This window comes from Pinus tabuliformis, chromosome 6 (assembly GCF_031772625.1).
Source record: "Pinus tabuliformis cultivar Carrire ecotype Pingquan chromosome 6, CPIR1, whole genome shotgun sequence".
Lineage (NCBI taxonomy): Eukaryota > Viridiplantae > Streptophyta > Pinopsida > Pinales > Pinaceae > Pinus > Pinus tabuliformis.
In genome coordinates, this window is record NC_142292.1 from 1,819,291,057 (window position 1) to 1,819,308,531 (window position 17,475).

The window sequence follows — 17,475 nt, forward strand, 5'->3', positions numbered from 1 at the left end:
ACTATTGTCCAAAATATCTATGTCAATGTGTTGATTCTTGTACATCTGTTTGTTTCTGTATTACAGTGTGATATCTACAGCAGAATTTATTTTAATGTTTATCGAAGGAATTTCATAAATAACTTATTGAAGAATAAGTAGGAAAAGTAGATCAGATGTTGCTGTGATAGAATTTTCACATGGTATCAAAGCGAGTGATCAGAGACAGGAAGCTAAAATCAGTCATGGGTCGAGACCATGATGCAGAGGCATCCACGTCAGGGGACTCACACAGATTTTCAAAAGATTACACCAGAGAAAGAGACTTTGATTTCTCTATGTTGGCTTCCATGCTGGAAGAATAAGTGGCTTGTATGACTAGTTCCGCATCATCAAAAGTGTGGTATATAGACAGTGGAGCCTCGTGGCATATGACGGGAATCAAGGAATGTTTCTCAGAACATAAAGAAGAGAAGATGAACTTTTAGATCACCATGGGGAATAAGGCAAAGTGTACTCCAGTAGGGAAGGGTACCATAGTTTTTCAAACAGACCCGGGAGAATGGTTTCGTGCTACAAATGTACTACATGTACTAGGATTGGGGATGAACTTACTTTCCGTGTTGCAACTTCAAGGCAAGGGCTATGACGTCTACATCATCAAGGAGAAGGTATACGTCAGACACCCGAGATGGAAAACGAAAGTTCAAATCAGGATCAAAAGTAACAGGTTGTATAGATTACAGCTAGAATCACCAATGGCACTAATAGGCAGTCATGGAGACAAAGACTTGAATGAACTATGGCACAAAAGAATGGGGCATTTTCACCAGGAGCTATGAGAATTCTCAGGAGCACTCTAACAAGAGTTACGGATTTGAGTACAGAACGAGATGATGTATGCAAGGGATGCACTCTAGGAAAGTATGCCAAGGCAGCATTTCCTAGGAGCAAATAGAGGGCCAAGAGTGTACTAGGATTGATACACTCAGATATCTGCGGACCTATGTCTATCAAAGCTCTCAGTGGTGCCGAGTATTTCCTTACCTTCATTGATGACCACTCAAGGAAAACTTGAATTTATTTTCCGAAAACCAAGGACGAGGTTTTCTGTTGATTCAAAGAGTTCAAGGCTCTGGTGGAGAATCTAACTGGGAAGAAAATAAAAGTTTTGTGCTCAAATAATGGTGGAGAGTATGTCGATAAGGACTTCACTAATTTTTACATGAAGGAGGGCATCAAAAGAGGGTGGACATCTCCCTACAATTCGGAGTAGAATGGAGTAGCAAAAGTAAATAACAAGACTATTGTAGAAAAAGCTAGGGCCATGATGTATCATCAGGATATGCCGAAATTCCTATGGGCGGAAGCATGCAACATATCAATCTATGTTCAAAACAGGACTCCTCATTGGGCATTGGGAAAGATTACTCTAGAGAAAGTTTTCATAGGGAAGACACCTAAAGTCAGTCATTTCAGGATACTTGGGAGTTTAGCATATTGCCGCATACCAAGGAAATGAGGAAGAAGTTGGATCAAACTGTAGGAAAGGGATATCTAGTGGATATAGAGAGAATTATAAGGCATATAGAATCTACCTTCTAGGGAGCAGGAAGGTAGTAGTCCAACGAGATGTAAATTTCATGGAGGACACGACTTTCAGAAAATCTCGTGAGATGTCTTTCGAGGAGTAGGCAAAAGAGGAGCTGCTGGTTAAGCCTCTTCAACCAACAGAAGTAAAAAATTCTTCCTCAGGTCAGGAAGATTCTTAGGATGAGGAGGAGGAGCTAACAGAAGCACCAGCTAGCAGAGGAAGAACTAGCAGGAACTTCGTCAAATTTTGCGAAATGTAGAGGACTTCATTAGTGCACCAGTAAAGAATAAGAGGGAGCGAAAACAGCTAGATATATATCAGGAATTATTAACTTAGGATGGGGAGCCTGCCAGTTTCAAGGAGGCAACTCAACATTAGGTTTGGCTAGATGCGATGGTAGAGGAGTACAACTCCATAATGGTGAATGATGTCTGGGAGGTAGTGCCAAGGCCTTAGGACAGATCAATGGTAGGTTCGAGATGGATCTACAAGATCAAATACGCTGCAGACGGCAGTGTTGAGAAATACAAGGCTAGGTTTATGGCTAGGGGCATGCTCAAAAGTAAGGGATTGACTATGAGGAGACCTTTTCCCGGGTAGCTAGGTATACGTCTATTAGGACCCTGATATCTCTTGTAGCTCAGATGGGATGGGAGATTCATCAGCTGGATGTCAAAGCGTCTTTTTTGAATGGGGTAATAGAAGAAGAGGTATACATTGAACAACTGAAGGGCTTTGAGATACATGAGAAGAGGTCTCTTGTACGCAGGGTATTTCAAGTAGACGCAGAGGCAGCAGGAGACTTCGCAATCCTTAGAGGGCATGCATGGGTGATGCAGAGGGGCCCAGGGCTGACGCAGTCAAGCAGGGTCTGACACAAAGTGTCTGTGAGCCATGCAGAGGTCAGCCAAGCTGACGTTGGGACTACGAGAAGTGCTGGAGAAATTTTCTCTCTGTGGGTAAGTTAGTTTGATGCCCTATTGTACTGAAGAATTGCTGAATAATAAAATCCTCCCTTGCTCCACCGGTTTTCCCACATTGGGTTTTTCAAGGGACTATTGTCCAAAATATTTGTGTCAATGTGTTGCTTCTTGTACATGTGTTTGTTTCTATATTACGGTGTGATATCTACAGCAGAATTTATTTTAATGTTTATTGAAGGAATTTCATAAATAACTTATTGAAGAATAAATAGGAAAAGTAAATTAGATGTTGTAGTGATAGAATTTTCACAATTCTGTTATTACTGCACATAGTTATTGTTTTAATAAAGTAATGATTCATTGATCAAAGATCAACACATGATGAATTAACTGAATCATACGTTTACTGGGTATACAAGGGTTTCCTTAATAACATTTGCATGCACACGCAAGTTCACTTCACTGAAGTAGCGTATATAAATCTAATTATGAAATGAAAAGTTATTAAATTGTAAATATTGATTCACCGCACCCCCCCGGTATTATTCCCAACAATTGTTTTCAGAGGAGTTCCTTCAAAAGAAGCTTGATTGCTTGAAAGGAGATCTCTCAAGATGCAAAATCGCGAAGGAATGGGATCTATCATACCGTCAATCTTCATTGGAAACAACTTAGTATATTGGAAGATAAGAACCAGAGCCTATCTTCAGTCACTTGGAGCTGATGTTTGGGAAATTGTGGAAGAAGGATACCAATTTCCAATAGCAATACCCATAGATACAATAGTAAAGAAGTTATATGAAACCGATTCCAAAGACATCAATACTTTATTGGGAATTTTGTCAGAATTAATATTCGTCAAATTCATGGAGCTTAATACATCCAAAGAAATATGGGACAAAATTATTCAGAGCTACGAATGATACTCCCAGGTAAAACGTGTTAAGATCCAAACTCTCAAAATTCAGTATGAAACTCTCAAGATGCATAGTGATGAAAGTATTGGTTGTTAACTTTTAGGAGTAGATGATATTGTAAATTGTATGAAGAATTTGGGTGAAGAAATAAAGTAGGCTACTTTAGTAGAGAAAATTTTGAGATCTTTGTCTTCTAAATTTGAGTAAAAGGTATTTGCCATAGATTAAAAGCAAGACCTTCAATCTATTATTGTTGTTCAACTTCATGGAGTTTTAACTACCTTTGAAATGAGGAAAGGAGGTCCATCAAATATTAGAGAAGCCGCTTTCAAAGCTTCAGCAAAGGGAAAAGAAAAGGAAGATCTCAAGGAATCAGGATATATTTCAGAAGAAGATGAGGTAAACTTTGTAAAGAAGCTTCAACGAGGTTTCGGAAGATTTCAAGGTAAACTTGCTTTCAAATGTTTTTCTTGTGGTAGAGTTGGCCATTATGCTATTAAATTTCCTCATAAAGATAATCATGGAAAGGATAAGGAGTCTGCAAAGGGTAATAAAAAATAGTTTGTCAATAGAAGAAGTTATCATATTCATGAAGATAGTGATTACGTGTCTAATAGTGATGAAGATGAATCTGAACAAGATTTTAAACTACTCATGGCTTATGACAATGATGATTTTATGGATGCCTTAGAAGAGGAAGATTTTATTGAAAAAATCACTCAACTTAAAATCATTTTGGAAGAAAATAGTATGGTCATAGACACTTTGACACATAAGCTCACTGAAAGAGAAAAGCACAATGAAAAATTAGAATGTGAAGTAGTGGGTCTAAGAAAATAACTTGAGAAGATAAAATCTCTCAATCTTAGATTTGATAAAGGATTAGAAACCTTAGATGAAATCATCAAGGTTCAATGTTCTCCGCTTATAAATACTGGTTTTGGATACACTGGAGAAACATCCCAACCAAGAAAGCCTTCAGTCAGCACCAAAAGTTATCTTGATGCAGAAAAACCCAGTGAACAATGTGTCAATCCTTAGCAAAAGCCTAAAGGTGCTCCCCACATAAATCATGCACATTTTATTCCAAGGGTGAACTTCAATAGAAGCATCAATGAAAAGGTGAACAACACCAAAAGATTTTATGATCACAAAAACTTATTCTTTAATGGACAATGCTTTTCATGACATAAATTTGGTCATAAAGCTTGTGAATGTGTTGCTTACAAGACTATCATGACAATAGAAGCAAGAAAACAAAGGAGCGTGGCAGGGATCAAGAAAATATCTTATAATAACTTTTCTCCTCCTGAAAATGAAATGGAATGTTCAGTTTGCAATAACTTCGGTCATGAATAATTTGAATGCAGCAGCAAATTTTAGCCAACAATTCAAAAGGAATAAACATCATCAAATTCAAGGTATGGAAAAGGAAGGAATTTTACAGAAATATGTGGCATAGCTCTATTTGCAGAAGAACAAGAAAATCAGTGGCACATTGACAACGGATGCTCTAAACACATGACCGGTGATAAATGTAAACTCCTTTCTTACAAAGATTTACAAAAAGAAAAGAATGTCTATTTTGGTAATGACACACCAACTGTCATTAAGGGTAAGGGTTTTATTTATTTAAAACAAAAGGTTAAAGCTCGAAATGTTATGTACGTTGATGGTCTAAACCATAACTTGTCGATTGTAAGTCAAATGTATGATCAAGGAAATGAAGTTATGTTTCAATTAAAAGAATGTGTGGTTGATGAGCTTGACACAGGAAAGGCCATCATCAAGGGTACAAGAACTCATGGCAATATATAAACACTAAAAGGAGGTGAACAACAATATTATCGAAGAAAAATAGAAGAGAAGTGCTTATGGCACAGAAGATTGGGTCATATAAGATTTTCTCAAATAAGAAAAGGATGTAAGCTCAAGGTGGTTCGTGATCTTCCAAATATCAGCATCCCAGAAAAATTCCATCTGCAAATGATGTCAACTTGGTAAGAAAACCAGATTTCATTTCAATAACAAAGAAGAATCTACAAGTAAGCCTCTTGAATTCATTCATACTGATTTGTGTGGGTCAATAAGGAAAAAGTCACCTCGTTGTTATAGACATTTTTGTGCCCTACAACCCCAAGCATGAAATGTCCATAAACCAAGGGCTCCTAAGTCCCTAAAAGTTTTGTTCTAACCCCTAAAGGAACAAGGTCAACAGATTACAGCTTCTCCCAGAAGTTCTCCATGAGAAACTACTCAGAATTGGTCAAAACAAGATCATTGCAGCTGCTCCATTGGCTAAGTGTGTTTCATCTCACCTAAATACACTGTGAGGGTGCGTTGCATTTCAAAAGGCCCTTCTGTGGGGTGCGATGGGCAAGAAATGAAAAATGGCAGTGTCATTACGCGAGGTGGAGAGGCAATGGAAGCTTCCAGAATCTTCTCTTGTGACACTTGCCTCACTGAATTCGACCAAGGATGAGTAAGAGGCCCTCAGTCTCCAAGTGGAAGCAAGAACTGTCGGAGAGAAGATACTAATCAAATCACAAGCTGACTCATCCCCCTTACAGATATCTATATATGGATCCCTCATCCCAGAGATCCGGAGGCTGGAATTTTGGATATTGTAACGAATTGCTGTTGGTTTCTAGAGACAAACATCAGATTGTTGGGTGATCTAAGCTTTGTTTGAGGTGAAGAGGGGCTTCTTTGCTGGGAGGTTGATGCTGGGTCGGAACAACTAGTTGTAACTCCTCCTGGATCTTTTCTTGTTTATCAATAAAAGCTATTTGAGTTTTCCTCCATGCTTTTGTATCATTGATGCTTGTTACATTTGTATGGTCAATTTACATCTGATCCTAGATTGTTTATGATTATAGATCCATGTCTTTGTATAGTGCTATGCTTCTGTGATCTTACAGGTACTTTGTGAAGTTGGGTGTGCAAGGGAGTAGGTAGCTGGGGACTATCAAAGAAGAGAGGGATCGAATCGAAGGATTAGCGCAAGACAGAGGTTGGTCTTTCTGTTCCTCTCTATCTATAATTCGTAAAGGAAAAACAAAAGTAGTTTTTCTCTGTTTGTTTCTAAGGCAGTTGTCACACCTTAGTGGGATAGAGCAGTTCTAAATTGACGCTTTTCCCTGTAACACTCGTGGAGAAGAATACTTGATTTTATTCATTGATGATTTTTCTAGAATGTGTTGGATTGGTTTACTAAAGCATGAAGATGAATCATTTGAAAACTTTAGAGCCTTCAGAGCTTTAGTTGAAAATGAATCAGATCTAAAAATCAAATGTCTTAGATCTGATTGAGGAGAAATCATATTAGATGAATTTTTTTATTTTTGTGAACAACATGGAATATAAAGACAATTCTCTATTGCTAGAACTCCTCAACAAAATGGCATGGTGGAAAGAATGAACATAACAGTTCAAAAAATGGCTCAAGCTATGCTTGATGAATCTGCAACTCCTGCCACCTTCTGGGGTGAAGATGCATATACTACCGTAAATATTCTCAACAAAGCTAATGTTCTAGTAAATGGTGATCAAACTCCATATGAACTTTGCTATGGTAAGCCCCTACTCTAAAACACTTCATAGTTTTTGGAAGCAAATGTTTCGTAAAAAAGATTGATGAAAAACTTGGTAAGTTTGAACCTAGTGCAGATGAAGGAATTCTTTTTGGTTATTCATCTAGAAGTAAACGATACAAATGTTATAATAAGAGACTTCAAAAAAAATTTGAATGCATTGATGTAGTAATTAATGAAGCATGAAGAAATCTGGAACATATGAAATCAACAAAGGAATACGACAATGAGGAAGATAGTGAATGCTTTCCCGTATCAAATCAAAATGATATAGATGAAGAAACCAATGAACCATTAGAAGAATATACAACTGACAGGGAAAAGGCTCCATCTAGGTATGTTCAAAAGAATAATCCAGAATCTCAAATTCTAGGAGAAACAGGGTCTGGAGTACAGAAAAGAAGAACTCTTGCAGGAACTTCCAGTTATGTAGCATTATTATCTACCATAGAACCACATAATGTTAATGAAAATATCAAATATGAATGTTGGGTTAAGGCCATGGATGAATAACTAGACCAAATTCAAAAGAATGATACCTGGGAATTAGTTCCTAGAACACATGACAAAAATGTTATAGGAACAAAATGGATATTCAAGAATAAGTTGAATGAAAATGGAGAGGTTATTGGAAACAAACCAATAATTTTTTGTAAAGGGTATGCTCAACAAGAAGGTATAGACTTTGAAGAAACTTTTTCACCTATTTCCAGACTTGAAGCCATAAGAATGCTTCGTTCTCTTTCAAGTTTTCGAAAACTAAAAGTGTATGAAATGGATGTAAAATCTGCATTTCTTAATGGAGATTTAGAAGAATAAGTTTATATTGAACAACCAAACAGATTCATTCTAGGAAATGATGCAAAACTTGTATGCAAGCTCAAAAAGGCTCTATATGGATTGAAACAAGCTCCAATGGTCTGGTATTATCATCTTGACAAATATCTACATCAACAAGGTTTCACAAAAGGATCTGCAGACAATAACTTATACACAAAGATTGAGAATGATAAACTGCTAATTATTGTTGTTTATGTGGATGGTATCATCTTTGGTAGCAATGAAGAATCTATGAGTTAGAACTTTGTCTCTGTTATGCAGCAAGAATTTGAAATTCCCTTACTTGGTGAATTAACTTATTTTCTTGGTCTACAAGTACAACCAACAAAAGATGGCATTTTTCTTTCAGAAGCAGATTCTGAAGAAGTATGGAATGGAAGATTCTAAACTAGTATGTACTCCAATGGTAACAAGACGTAGTCTCAGTTCTAATGATGAATCACCTATAGTGAATCAACCAACATATAGATCTATGATTGGAATTCTACTTTATCTAACAAGTACCAAACCAGATAGCATGCATGCAATAGGAATTTTTGAAGGTTCCAAGAAAATCCAAAGGAATCACATCTTCAGGTTGTAAAAAGAATATTCAAATACCTCCAAGGAACTCAAGGCTTTGGTCTATGGTATCCTAAAGATACATATCTCACTCTTAATTCATATACAGATGCGGATCGGGCAGGAAATGTTGATGATCGAAAAAGCACTAGTGCAGGTGCATTCTATATGGGATGACAGTTAGTGTCTTGGTTCAGCAAGAAACAAAGTTCGATTGCCTTATCTACAGCTAAAGCAGAATATGTGGCTGCTACATCTTGCTGCACACAACTACTTTGGATGATGCAAACATTGCAAGATATTCAAATCACATGTTCTCCAACCATCTCCATACTATTGGATATTACAAGTGCCATTAGTAGTTCGAAAAATCTTGTCATGCACTCCAAGACTAAACACATATGCATTAAGTACCATTTTCTATGAGAACAAGTGCTTGAAAAAAATATTAAATTGGAGTATGTTCCCTCCAAAGAATAGGTTGTTGATATTTTTGCCAAACTGCTTCCTAGAGAAACATTTGAATATCTCAGACAAAAGATGGGAGTAGTTTCTACATCATCCTACTGTTAAATCTAGTTTTTAGAGGAATGTTTCCTATACGTGGGTTTCATGAAGAAGAGTCATGTATATACTTGAGTTTCTGTGGCTGCAGGAGCGTATATGTTTTTTTGATAGAAAAACAGTGGGTCGGACTCAAAATTAGTTTTTGACATGGATGTTCAGTTTGATATTGATGGTTACAATATACTGATATGATTTGTTCATTGTTCATTTGGATGATGAAGGTGCCTTGATGAATGATTTGTTGACAATGCCCAGGTAGGTAGGTTCACGAGGAGGATTAGCCTTCAAAAACTTTATGCATTGATTTGCATCGCGATCGCTGAATTCAGCTATGGTTTCAGATATTCACATCATTTGTTGTAAAGGTCATGTAAAGGCCTATGATGTAATCATATCGCTCTTTTTGTCATAGTCTATTAATGAGCCCTTTTCGAAATATGATGTAATTTGTACCCCCATTATGCATGGGAAAGATGATGTAATAATTGAAAATTTTCAATCATGTATGAATATTTGGTATATCCCCACTTGGTTGGATGATTGATGTATGTATGAAACATGGCCTTCATATTGTGTTGTTGTGTACCAGGAGTATCCAGTCTGAAAATTTATGAAACGTGGTCCCTAGAGGAAGAGAGAAGGTCGTAGCCTTCTGTAGGCCGAAGCCTATGCACTGGTAAACATATCGGCTAGTACAAGAGCTAGGGGGTTGTATCTCCCTTCCAGTAGAAGGTGGAGAACAAGAGAAGGATGTAGCCTTATGTAGATCGGTGCCTGCATACTGGTATGAGTCTGCATTAGTGCAAGACTGTAAAAATATTTTCTTTATATTAAAAGAAGTCAAAGAACACAGCAGCAGGTGCTTTTTCTCTCGCATTAGGTTTCCACATTAAATATTGGTGTTCATGTGTGTTGTTTACGTGTGATGGTTTATTCTATTATTACTGCATGTAGTTACTGTTTTAATAAGGTATTGATACACTGATTAAAGATCAAGACATGAGGAATTAACTGAATGATAAGTTCACTTGGTATACGTTGGTTGCCTTAATAATAGTTGCATGCACACGCGAGTTCACTTCACTGAAGTAGTGTATATAAATTTGATTATGAAATGTAAATACTGATTCACCCCCCCTCTCATTATTATTCCCAACACAAGGCATACAAAAGAATTTTATTTCTTTTATTTCATCATTTACAAAGATCATGTCATTTTGAAGACCAAACCTAGTTACACTTTCTTCAACACTCCCTCTTAACTAGGGAAGATATGCTTGTATGAGAGAAGAATGTTAGCGAGACCAATGACTATAGACACCTTCATCATTGTCTCTCAAGGTATGTACCTACCTGGTCTTCACTGAGTATGACTTTCTAGAACTATTCTTATCTTGGGCTCGTAGGCTTCAAATAATATCGATCCTCTTTCCTGCTCTTATCTTGGATGCCCTACATTTTCTCAAAGAGCATCAGATGCTAGATGATTACCCAATCCTCCATTATTTCTTTCCAAATGAACAAAAGAATGTTGTTTCTATCTCTCCCTCTCAACTAGGGAAGATATGCTCATTCCTGTATAGGAATGTACCCAAGTTCCCTCTGTCCTTAAAGTTGTCCAAGTTCCTTCTCAATTAGGTACTTGTCAGAGCTCCCTCTTAACTAGGGACTCTCCTTTTCATTATTAGATTCTTCTTCAAGGGTCCTTCAACTACTTGATCAATTTCTTTCCTTGATGTCATTAAATTCAGTTGATCTTCTTCCTTTTAGGGAATTATCCATCCATCACTTTCCTTATTGGTTCATCATGTCATTCCATTCTTCATGGAAAGTGGCCTTATTGATACATATCTGGAACCTTCATCATATGGATACTTCTTCCTCATCATGTTTCTTTTAGGAATTTCCATCCACCACATGAATTCTACTTGTACTTGTACTTATAACTCTTGTTCCAGTATCCCTGCATGAACTCATCCAGATATTATTCAAGAAATCGAAACATAACATTAAATCAAATATTACCTTACGAGATGGATATTCATCCTAAAATCTTATTGTAGGTACCAACATCCTGCATACATGTTGACACATCTCCCAAAGACATCCATTATCAAGCGTCTTCATTTTTTTTTAGACTTCCATTAGAATCTTCATATATTTCCAGGAGATTTCCTAGTCAAATATTCTTGGACTTTTGGATGTTTATTTCCTTCATCATGGTTACATATCTCACAATCCATTCCTTCCTCGCACATTCCATTCCCAGGAGATTTCAACCAGAGTTTCTTGATTGTAGTCAACCACCTCATACTTCATATGAGGACATATTATGTTGATTTCATCTAGTGTGATTTATGCCTTCTTGCATCCTTTTAGAGGAGGATATCCTTTTCCTTTGATCATGATTCTAAGTAGTGATCAATGTTACCTGCAACCATATGACATGACTTGATAATATTAAATACAAGCATACATGCCTCATTTTACCCTTAGGTCATCTAGGCTTCTTCCAATAGCTTCCTTCATTGAAAATATCTTTAATCCCTTGATCTTCTTCATTTCTATCATACCATCATCCCATGAATTCCATAAGTTTTATTTCCTGATGAAACACTTGGTTCCTCTCTAGGTTAGTGAACCCTTCGATGAGGATTCCTTCAGAGAATCTTGAGGATCTTGCATATTTCCATCTGGAAAATGTTTCCTTTTTCTTGACTTGATGTATGATGAGCCTTGTCCTAGATGACTTCTTCCTTTCATGCCATTTCCAATGAGGTTCAGAAGAGCTATATCATTAATGTTTGACTACCATGGATTTTGTTCTTCATGATTCCCATGATGATGTCACGAGCTCTTGTTTTTCATGCTTCCATGATGCCATGATGCATCTTATTATCATGTTCATGTCTAAAATATTTAGGAGCTTATGATGTGACTCTTTTGTGAGGGATACCATCTCGATCATAGTAAAGATATGCTACTCCCTCCTTCCTTGGCTCTTTTCTTCAGCTTCCTCCATGTTTCTAGCGATATGAGCATTCCTTTCATAATATTTACATAGCATTTTTTTGTCTTGTTTGAGGACCAAACTTCCCTTTCGTTTCTACAAATTTTTCAATCATTTTACCTTCAACACTTTTTCATACAGCTTATCCTTTTTTTATCTAGCATAGAGACTGTTAGACTCCGTCTCATGTCAGAGATAGATTCTTCTTCAAAACGGGGTTTTGAAGAAGAAATCATTAATGTGTTGTTTAAATTTGTGTAATTTATCTCCAGCTCTTCTTAAGGCAGCAGCAAACTTCAAACTCCTATCTCTGCAAACGCAATTTGACATTATCAGCAACCAAAGTCTGGCAATTTATTTCTGTATATTATGCTGCCCTTCTTGTTGTTATCCTCTCTTGAAAGGCCTCCATTAAATCCAGTTCAATTTCTCACAGTGCTGCAAAGGCCTTAGTTTTGAAGCGCCTTGCTTACACTTTACTCTGAGAAATAACGAAAGTATTGTTTCTGGTGGTTCTTCATCCTAGCAAGATCTTAGATACCATGGTCAACATAATATATCCGAGTTTGTTGGAAACCACAGCAAAGGTGATGACCGAATTGAAACTGTAAACATTTCATGTAATATTGTTGGGTCGGCTTCTTGGGTTCCAAATCTGACATGCGCATGTGTTCAAGTTAGTGGGATAAAACCTCCAAGCCAACATTGAATTCAAATGCGCCCTAATTTTACAGGACTGCAGCTATTTACAAAGTTCTGCAATATTTGGGCGAAGTTGGGTTGAGATCTGGGGAGCTAAGGCTATTTATTTTGACGGGACTGTGGTGGGTATTGTATGGTTGTGCTGTGGATGCTGATATTTATTATATTGGTGTGCACATTAGATTTTGGTAGGTGGGTTAATGGTCAAATATGGCTGTATCATGTCATATTGATTGCTCCCATCCAGCTGTGTTAAAGGATAGTCCATATCGCATTCAACGTTCTGCTGGCTCTAAATTAGAATTTCTGTGATCCAATTTGTTCCAAGTCACTGCCATGATCTGAACTGAAGATTTTGAATTGGGACATTGGATTGATTGGTTGCTAATTGGATAGTTTCATTTCTGAGGGTGGTATGTGAGTTCTTTATCATAGTTTAATTTCGTATCAGCGGTTGAAGGCATCTTGATAATCTTCTTTTGAGGGATGATGGAAGACTCTTTCATGTTGACTTTGGCTACATTCTGGGTAAAGATCCTAAACCGTTTCCACCACCAATGAAACTGTGCAAGGAAATGGTAGAAGCAATGGGTGGAGCAGAAAGCCAATACTATGGGAGATTCAAATCTTATTGCTGCGAGGCCTACAACATCCTGAGAAAATCCAGTAACCTCATCCTGAATTTGTTCCATTTAATGGCTGGAGCAAGCATTCCTGCTATTGCATCTGATCCGGAGAAAGGGATTCTTAAGCTTCAAGAAAAGTTCCGTTTGGATTTGGATGATGAGGATGCAATACAGTTCTTCCAGACCCTTATCAACGAGAGTGTCAGCGCCTTATTCCCCCAAATGGTGGAGACAATTCATAGATGGGCTCAATATTGGCGTTAAAGACAGAGGATATGCGTATTGTACACTGGGATCTCTGAATTTTCAGCTTCTTAGTCTGAACAGGAAAGATCAGGCACAATGGGTATCATAGAGAAGATAAAGGAGATAGAATTCGAGATGGCACGGACACAAAAGAATAAAGCTACAGAATACCATCTCGGGCAGCTTAAAGCTAAGATAGCGAAGCTGAGGACACAGCTATTGGAGCCACCGAAGGGTTCTAGTGGTGCTGGTGATGGTTTCGAAGTCACAAAATATGGTCATGGTCGTGTTGCTCTGATAGGATTCTCGAGTGTGGGGAAATCAACACTTCTTACTTTACTCACTGGAACTCTCTCAGAAGCAGCATCATATGGGTTCACAACACTTACTTGTATTCCTGGTGTCATACACTACAATGATGCTAAGATACAACTTCTTGATCTTCCTGGAATCATTGAAGGTGCTTCTGAAGGCAAGGGTCGTGGTCGACAGGTGATTGCGGTTGCAAAGTCTTCAGATCTAGTGTTAATGGTTCTTGATGCATCTAAAAGTGAGGGTCATCGACAAATTTTAACAAGGGAATTGGAAGCAGTGGGCTTGCGCTTAAACAAGAGGCCTCCTCAGATATATTTCAAGAGGAAAAAGACTGGTAGCATTTCCTTCAACAGCACAATGGCATTAACACATGTTGACGAAAAACTTTGTTATCAAATATTACATGAGTACAAGATCCACAATGCTGAGGTATTATTCAGGGAAGATGCCACTGTTGATGATCTCATCGATGTCATTGAAGGGAACCGGAAATATATCAAATGTGTTTATGTTTATAATAAAATTGATGTTGTTGGTATTGATGATGTTGACCAGCTATTCCGGCAGCCAAATTCTATTGTCATTAGTTGCAATTTGAAGCTCAATCTTGATCGGTTACTTGCAAGAAATGTGGGATGAAATGGGGTTAGTAAGAGTCTACACCAAACCTCAGGGGCAGCAACCTAATTTTGCTGAACCTTTTGTCCTGTCTACGGACAGAGGTGGTTGTACAGTGGAAGATTTATGTAACCATATACACAAAACATAGATGAAGGATCCTTAAATGGGGCTTTGGAACGTGCTTTCAAATACTACAATGAAAAGCCACAATTTTGGATGAATCTTACTGATCAGGTTGCAAAGAGAGAAAAATTGGCAAAGCTTCGAGAGGAAATAGCAGTGCGAAAAGCTATGGAGACTTGCGCAGTTCTGTATTACATACACCTCGGAAGTTGTGCGCATATCTAGATCTGGCTATCCAACTCGAATGTCACATGAGCAGTTTGCAAAAAGATATGGATTTCTTCTGTTACAAAGTGTTGCAGATCAAGACAAACTTAGTGTCTGTATCGCAATTCTACATCGATTTAATATCTCAGCTGAGATGTATCAAGTTGGCTTCACTAAGTTGTTTCTGCGTGCAGGACAGATTGCCAGATACCTCTTGGCACATGCTTTTCTGCGTTGCTCTCCTCAGTGCCAATTACAAATTGCCGCAGAGTTCTCTCAACTCCAACCGATACAGAGGTCATTTCTTAGGTGGCAGTCATTGCGATATGTGCGCCTTTGGTTATGTGGCAGTTTGACACGTATTTTAGTAAAACAGCAGAGCGAATCTCCAGATTTGGGAAGCAGTTGCACACCATTAGATTGCCCATATCTTCAGATCGACACTTGTGAACGCACTTGTGAAAAGGATATGTGATTCCATCTTCAGCAGCGCTTAGTGGTTATTGTTTTTGTTTTTTTTAGTTTATTTTTATTAATAATGATAAAATAAATGCCGGGTCTTGGGGTCGATCTGTTTTCCCCCAGCTGGTTTTTATTTCATTTTTGGTAATGTGAGAAAAACGGCGCCCCTGTTTTGGGCAGCAGAGGTACTTATTGTATTAAAAATTCATTTGTAAAAGTGAGAGAGAGGGAAGGAGGGAGAGTTTTTTTCTGAGCGCTGGGAGCTGCTGGAGAAGCAGAGAGCTTTTTATTGTACAATTTTATGACAGAGAATTTAATGGAATTTCACAGCTCTGTTTGCTGAGATTCATGTGGTATGTTGATTTAGCATAAGTTTTTCCCTTTGTCTCATATGTAATCAGTTATGTTCCATTTCATTTCATGACCCTTTCAAGCTGAAAAAATGAAGTGATTAGGTAGGAATTCATAGTATTATATGCTCCTCCTATAAGTTTGTTCGCATTCGATGTTTTCTACTGTTTAAGGAGGATTCAGAGTTATTGTCTGCCCTCCTTAGCTCCTCACCAGTCTTGCCATCCCATTTGAAACCAAATTTGGTGTTAAATTGCATGCCTACCTTGCCTCAGTTGATAACCTGTGTAGTCATCATATTTCTCTGTTTGAAGCTATGATTTTACCCATGCAGCCCAGAAAAGCCCCGTCATTCCATTAAAAAACCCCAAAAATCATTAAATCCAAACCCCCTATCAATTTACTAGCCTAAAATCTTTATTTCTATTTGGTCAGCCTAATTATATTATAAGATCTATCAAATCTGACCCGAGAGAGCCTTCTCATACCTCGTAGGGCTAGCTACGAGGTGAAATGGTTTGATGTAGCCTTGAAGGTTTACCTTCCTCAGCCTAGGGTGAAATCTCAAGCGCTAACAGAGACAACAAGTTGTTGAATGAGGCAACCTTATTGTTCATGGACATTTGTTCCATTGATTATTATTTAATGATGATTATCTTCTTATCATCTCTCCCATATCTCCCGATTGAGATCTCATGAAGACATTCCTTCATTATTTGATACCTTCAATCAGGTCTAAGTGATATGACCTTCTTCACTGTATTTCAGAGAGTATATCTTCTATAATTTCATATATATCTTTTATGTCTCCTTTCTTGCTACATAGGGAGGAGAGGACCTTAAGAGTTCCCTCCCATGAATTCAAAGGAGACCTTGATATGTTCATTGACTTCTCTTATATATGAGGATTATGACAATCCTCCTTATTCCATGCAAGGACCTTTGATGAACCATCAAACTTATAGATATCCTTGCAACTACAAAGTCATTTGACCAAATTGATTAAAGAATGAAAAGTACTTGCTTGACAAGTGAAAATGATCTCTTATACTTGATCACTTTGATGATGGTTGAAGAAGATGTATTAGACCTTCCTCTTGGATGATCTTCTTTCTGATGAAAAAACCTTCCTTAAATAGAAAAAGGTTGCTCCCTTTAATGAGGATGATTTACTGCTTCTTCAGATGATCTTCTTCTAGGGAAAGGTGATGCTCCTTGCTTGTTTTTATAACCTTGAAGATGACAATTCCTTCTTGCCTTCAATATGATTTTCCTTCTTTTGTAGTGAAGATCAGAACTACTTCTAGGTTTTTATCCTTTTCCAAGATGATGTGATATTTCTTTTTGAGGTACTTTGAGCTATATTTCTTTGTAGACATCTTGATGAGAGCCTTGGTGGCATTTTGGTGATCACTATGGAGACAAAAGATCTTGCTATTGTAGACTGGATATTTAATCTAGGGCTTGATCCTTAAACGTAGATCTTGATCACTTTTATTTGATATCCTTCAACCTACTTTTATATCCTTCTTGAAGCTTGATCCTTGAATGTCTTTTTTCTACCCTTCCTTTAACTTCAAAACCTTAACTCTGAATCCATGCTGAAGAATCTAGGAAAATTAGGTTAATAAGATTCTTCTAACCATGATAAATATTTGTGAGGTATTTTTAACTTTTATTATTAGCACAATATTTTCTTGTTATTATTAGAGTGTGTCTTCTTAGTTCATCAAATAGATACCAAAACAAGGAGACAAGAAGAGAAGATATTGGCTTTCTCCGAGGGCCGAAACCTCTCACTTCTTCAGAGGAAAACACACACAAAATTATTCTTATAA

The 17,475-nt window shown here is 37.4% G+C and overlaps 1 pseudogene; it reads left to right on the plus strand.

The window, feature by feature from the left end:
* The first annotated feature begins 13,150 nt into the window (after positions 1-13,150).
* On the plus strand, positions 13,151-14,536 carry LOC149266289 (developmentally-regulated G protein 2 pseudogene; annotated as a pseudogene).
* The last annotated feature ends 2,939 nt before the right edge of the window (positions 14,537-17,475 follow it).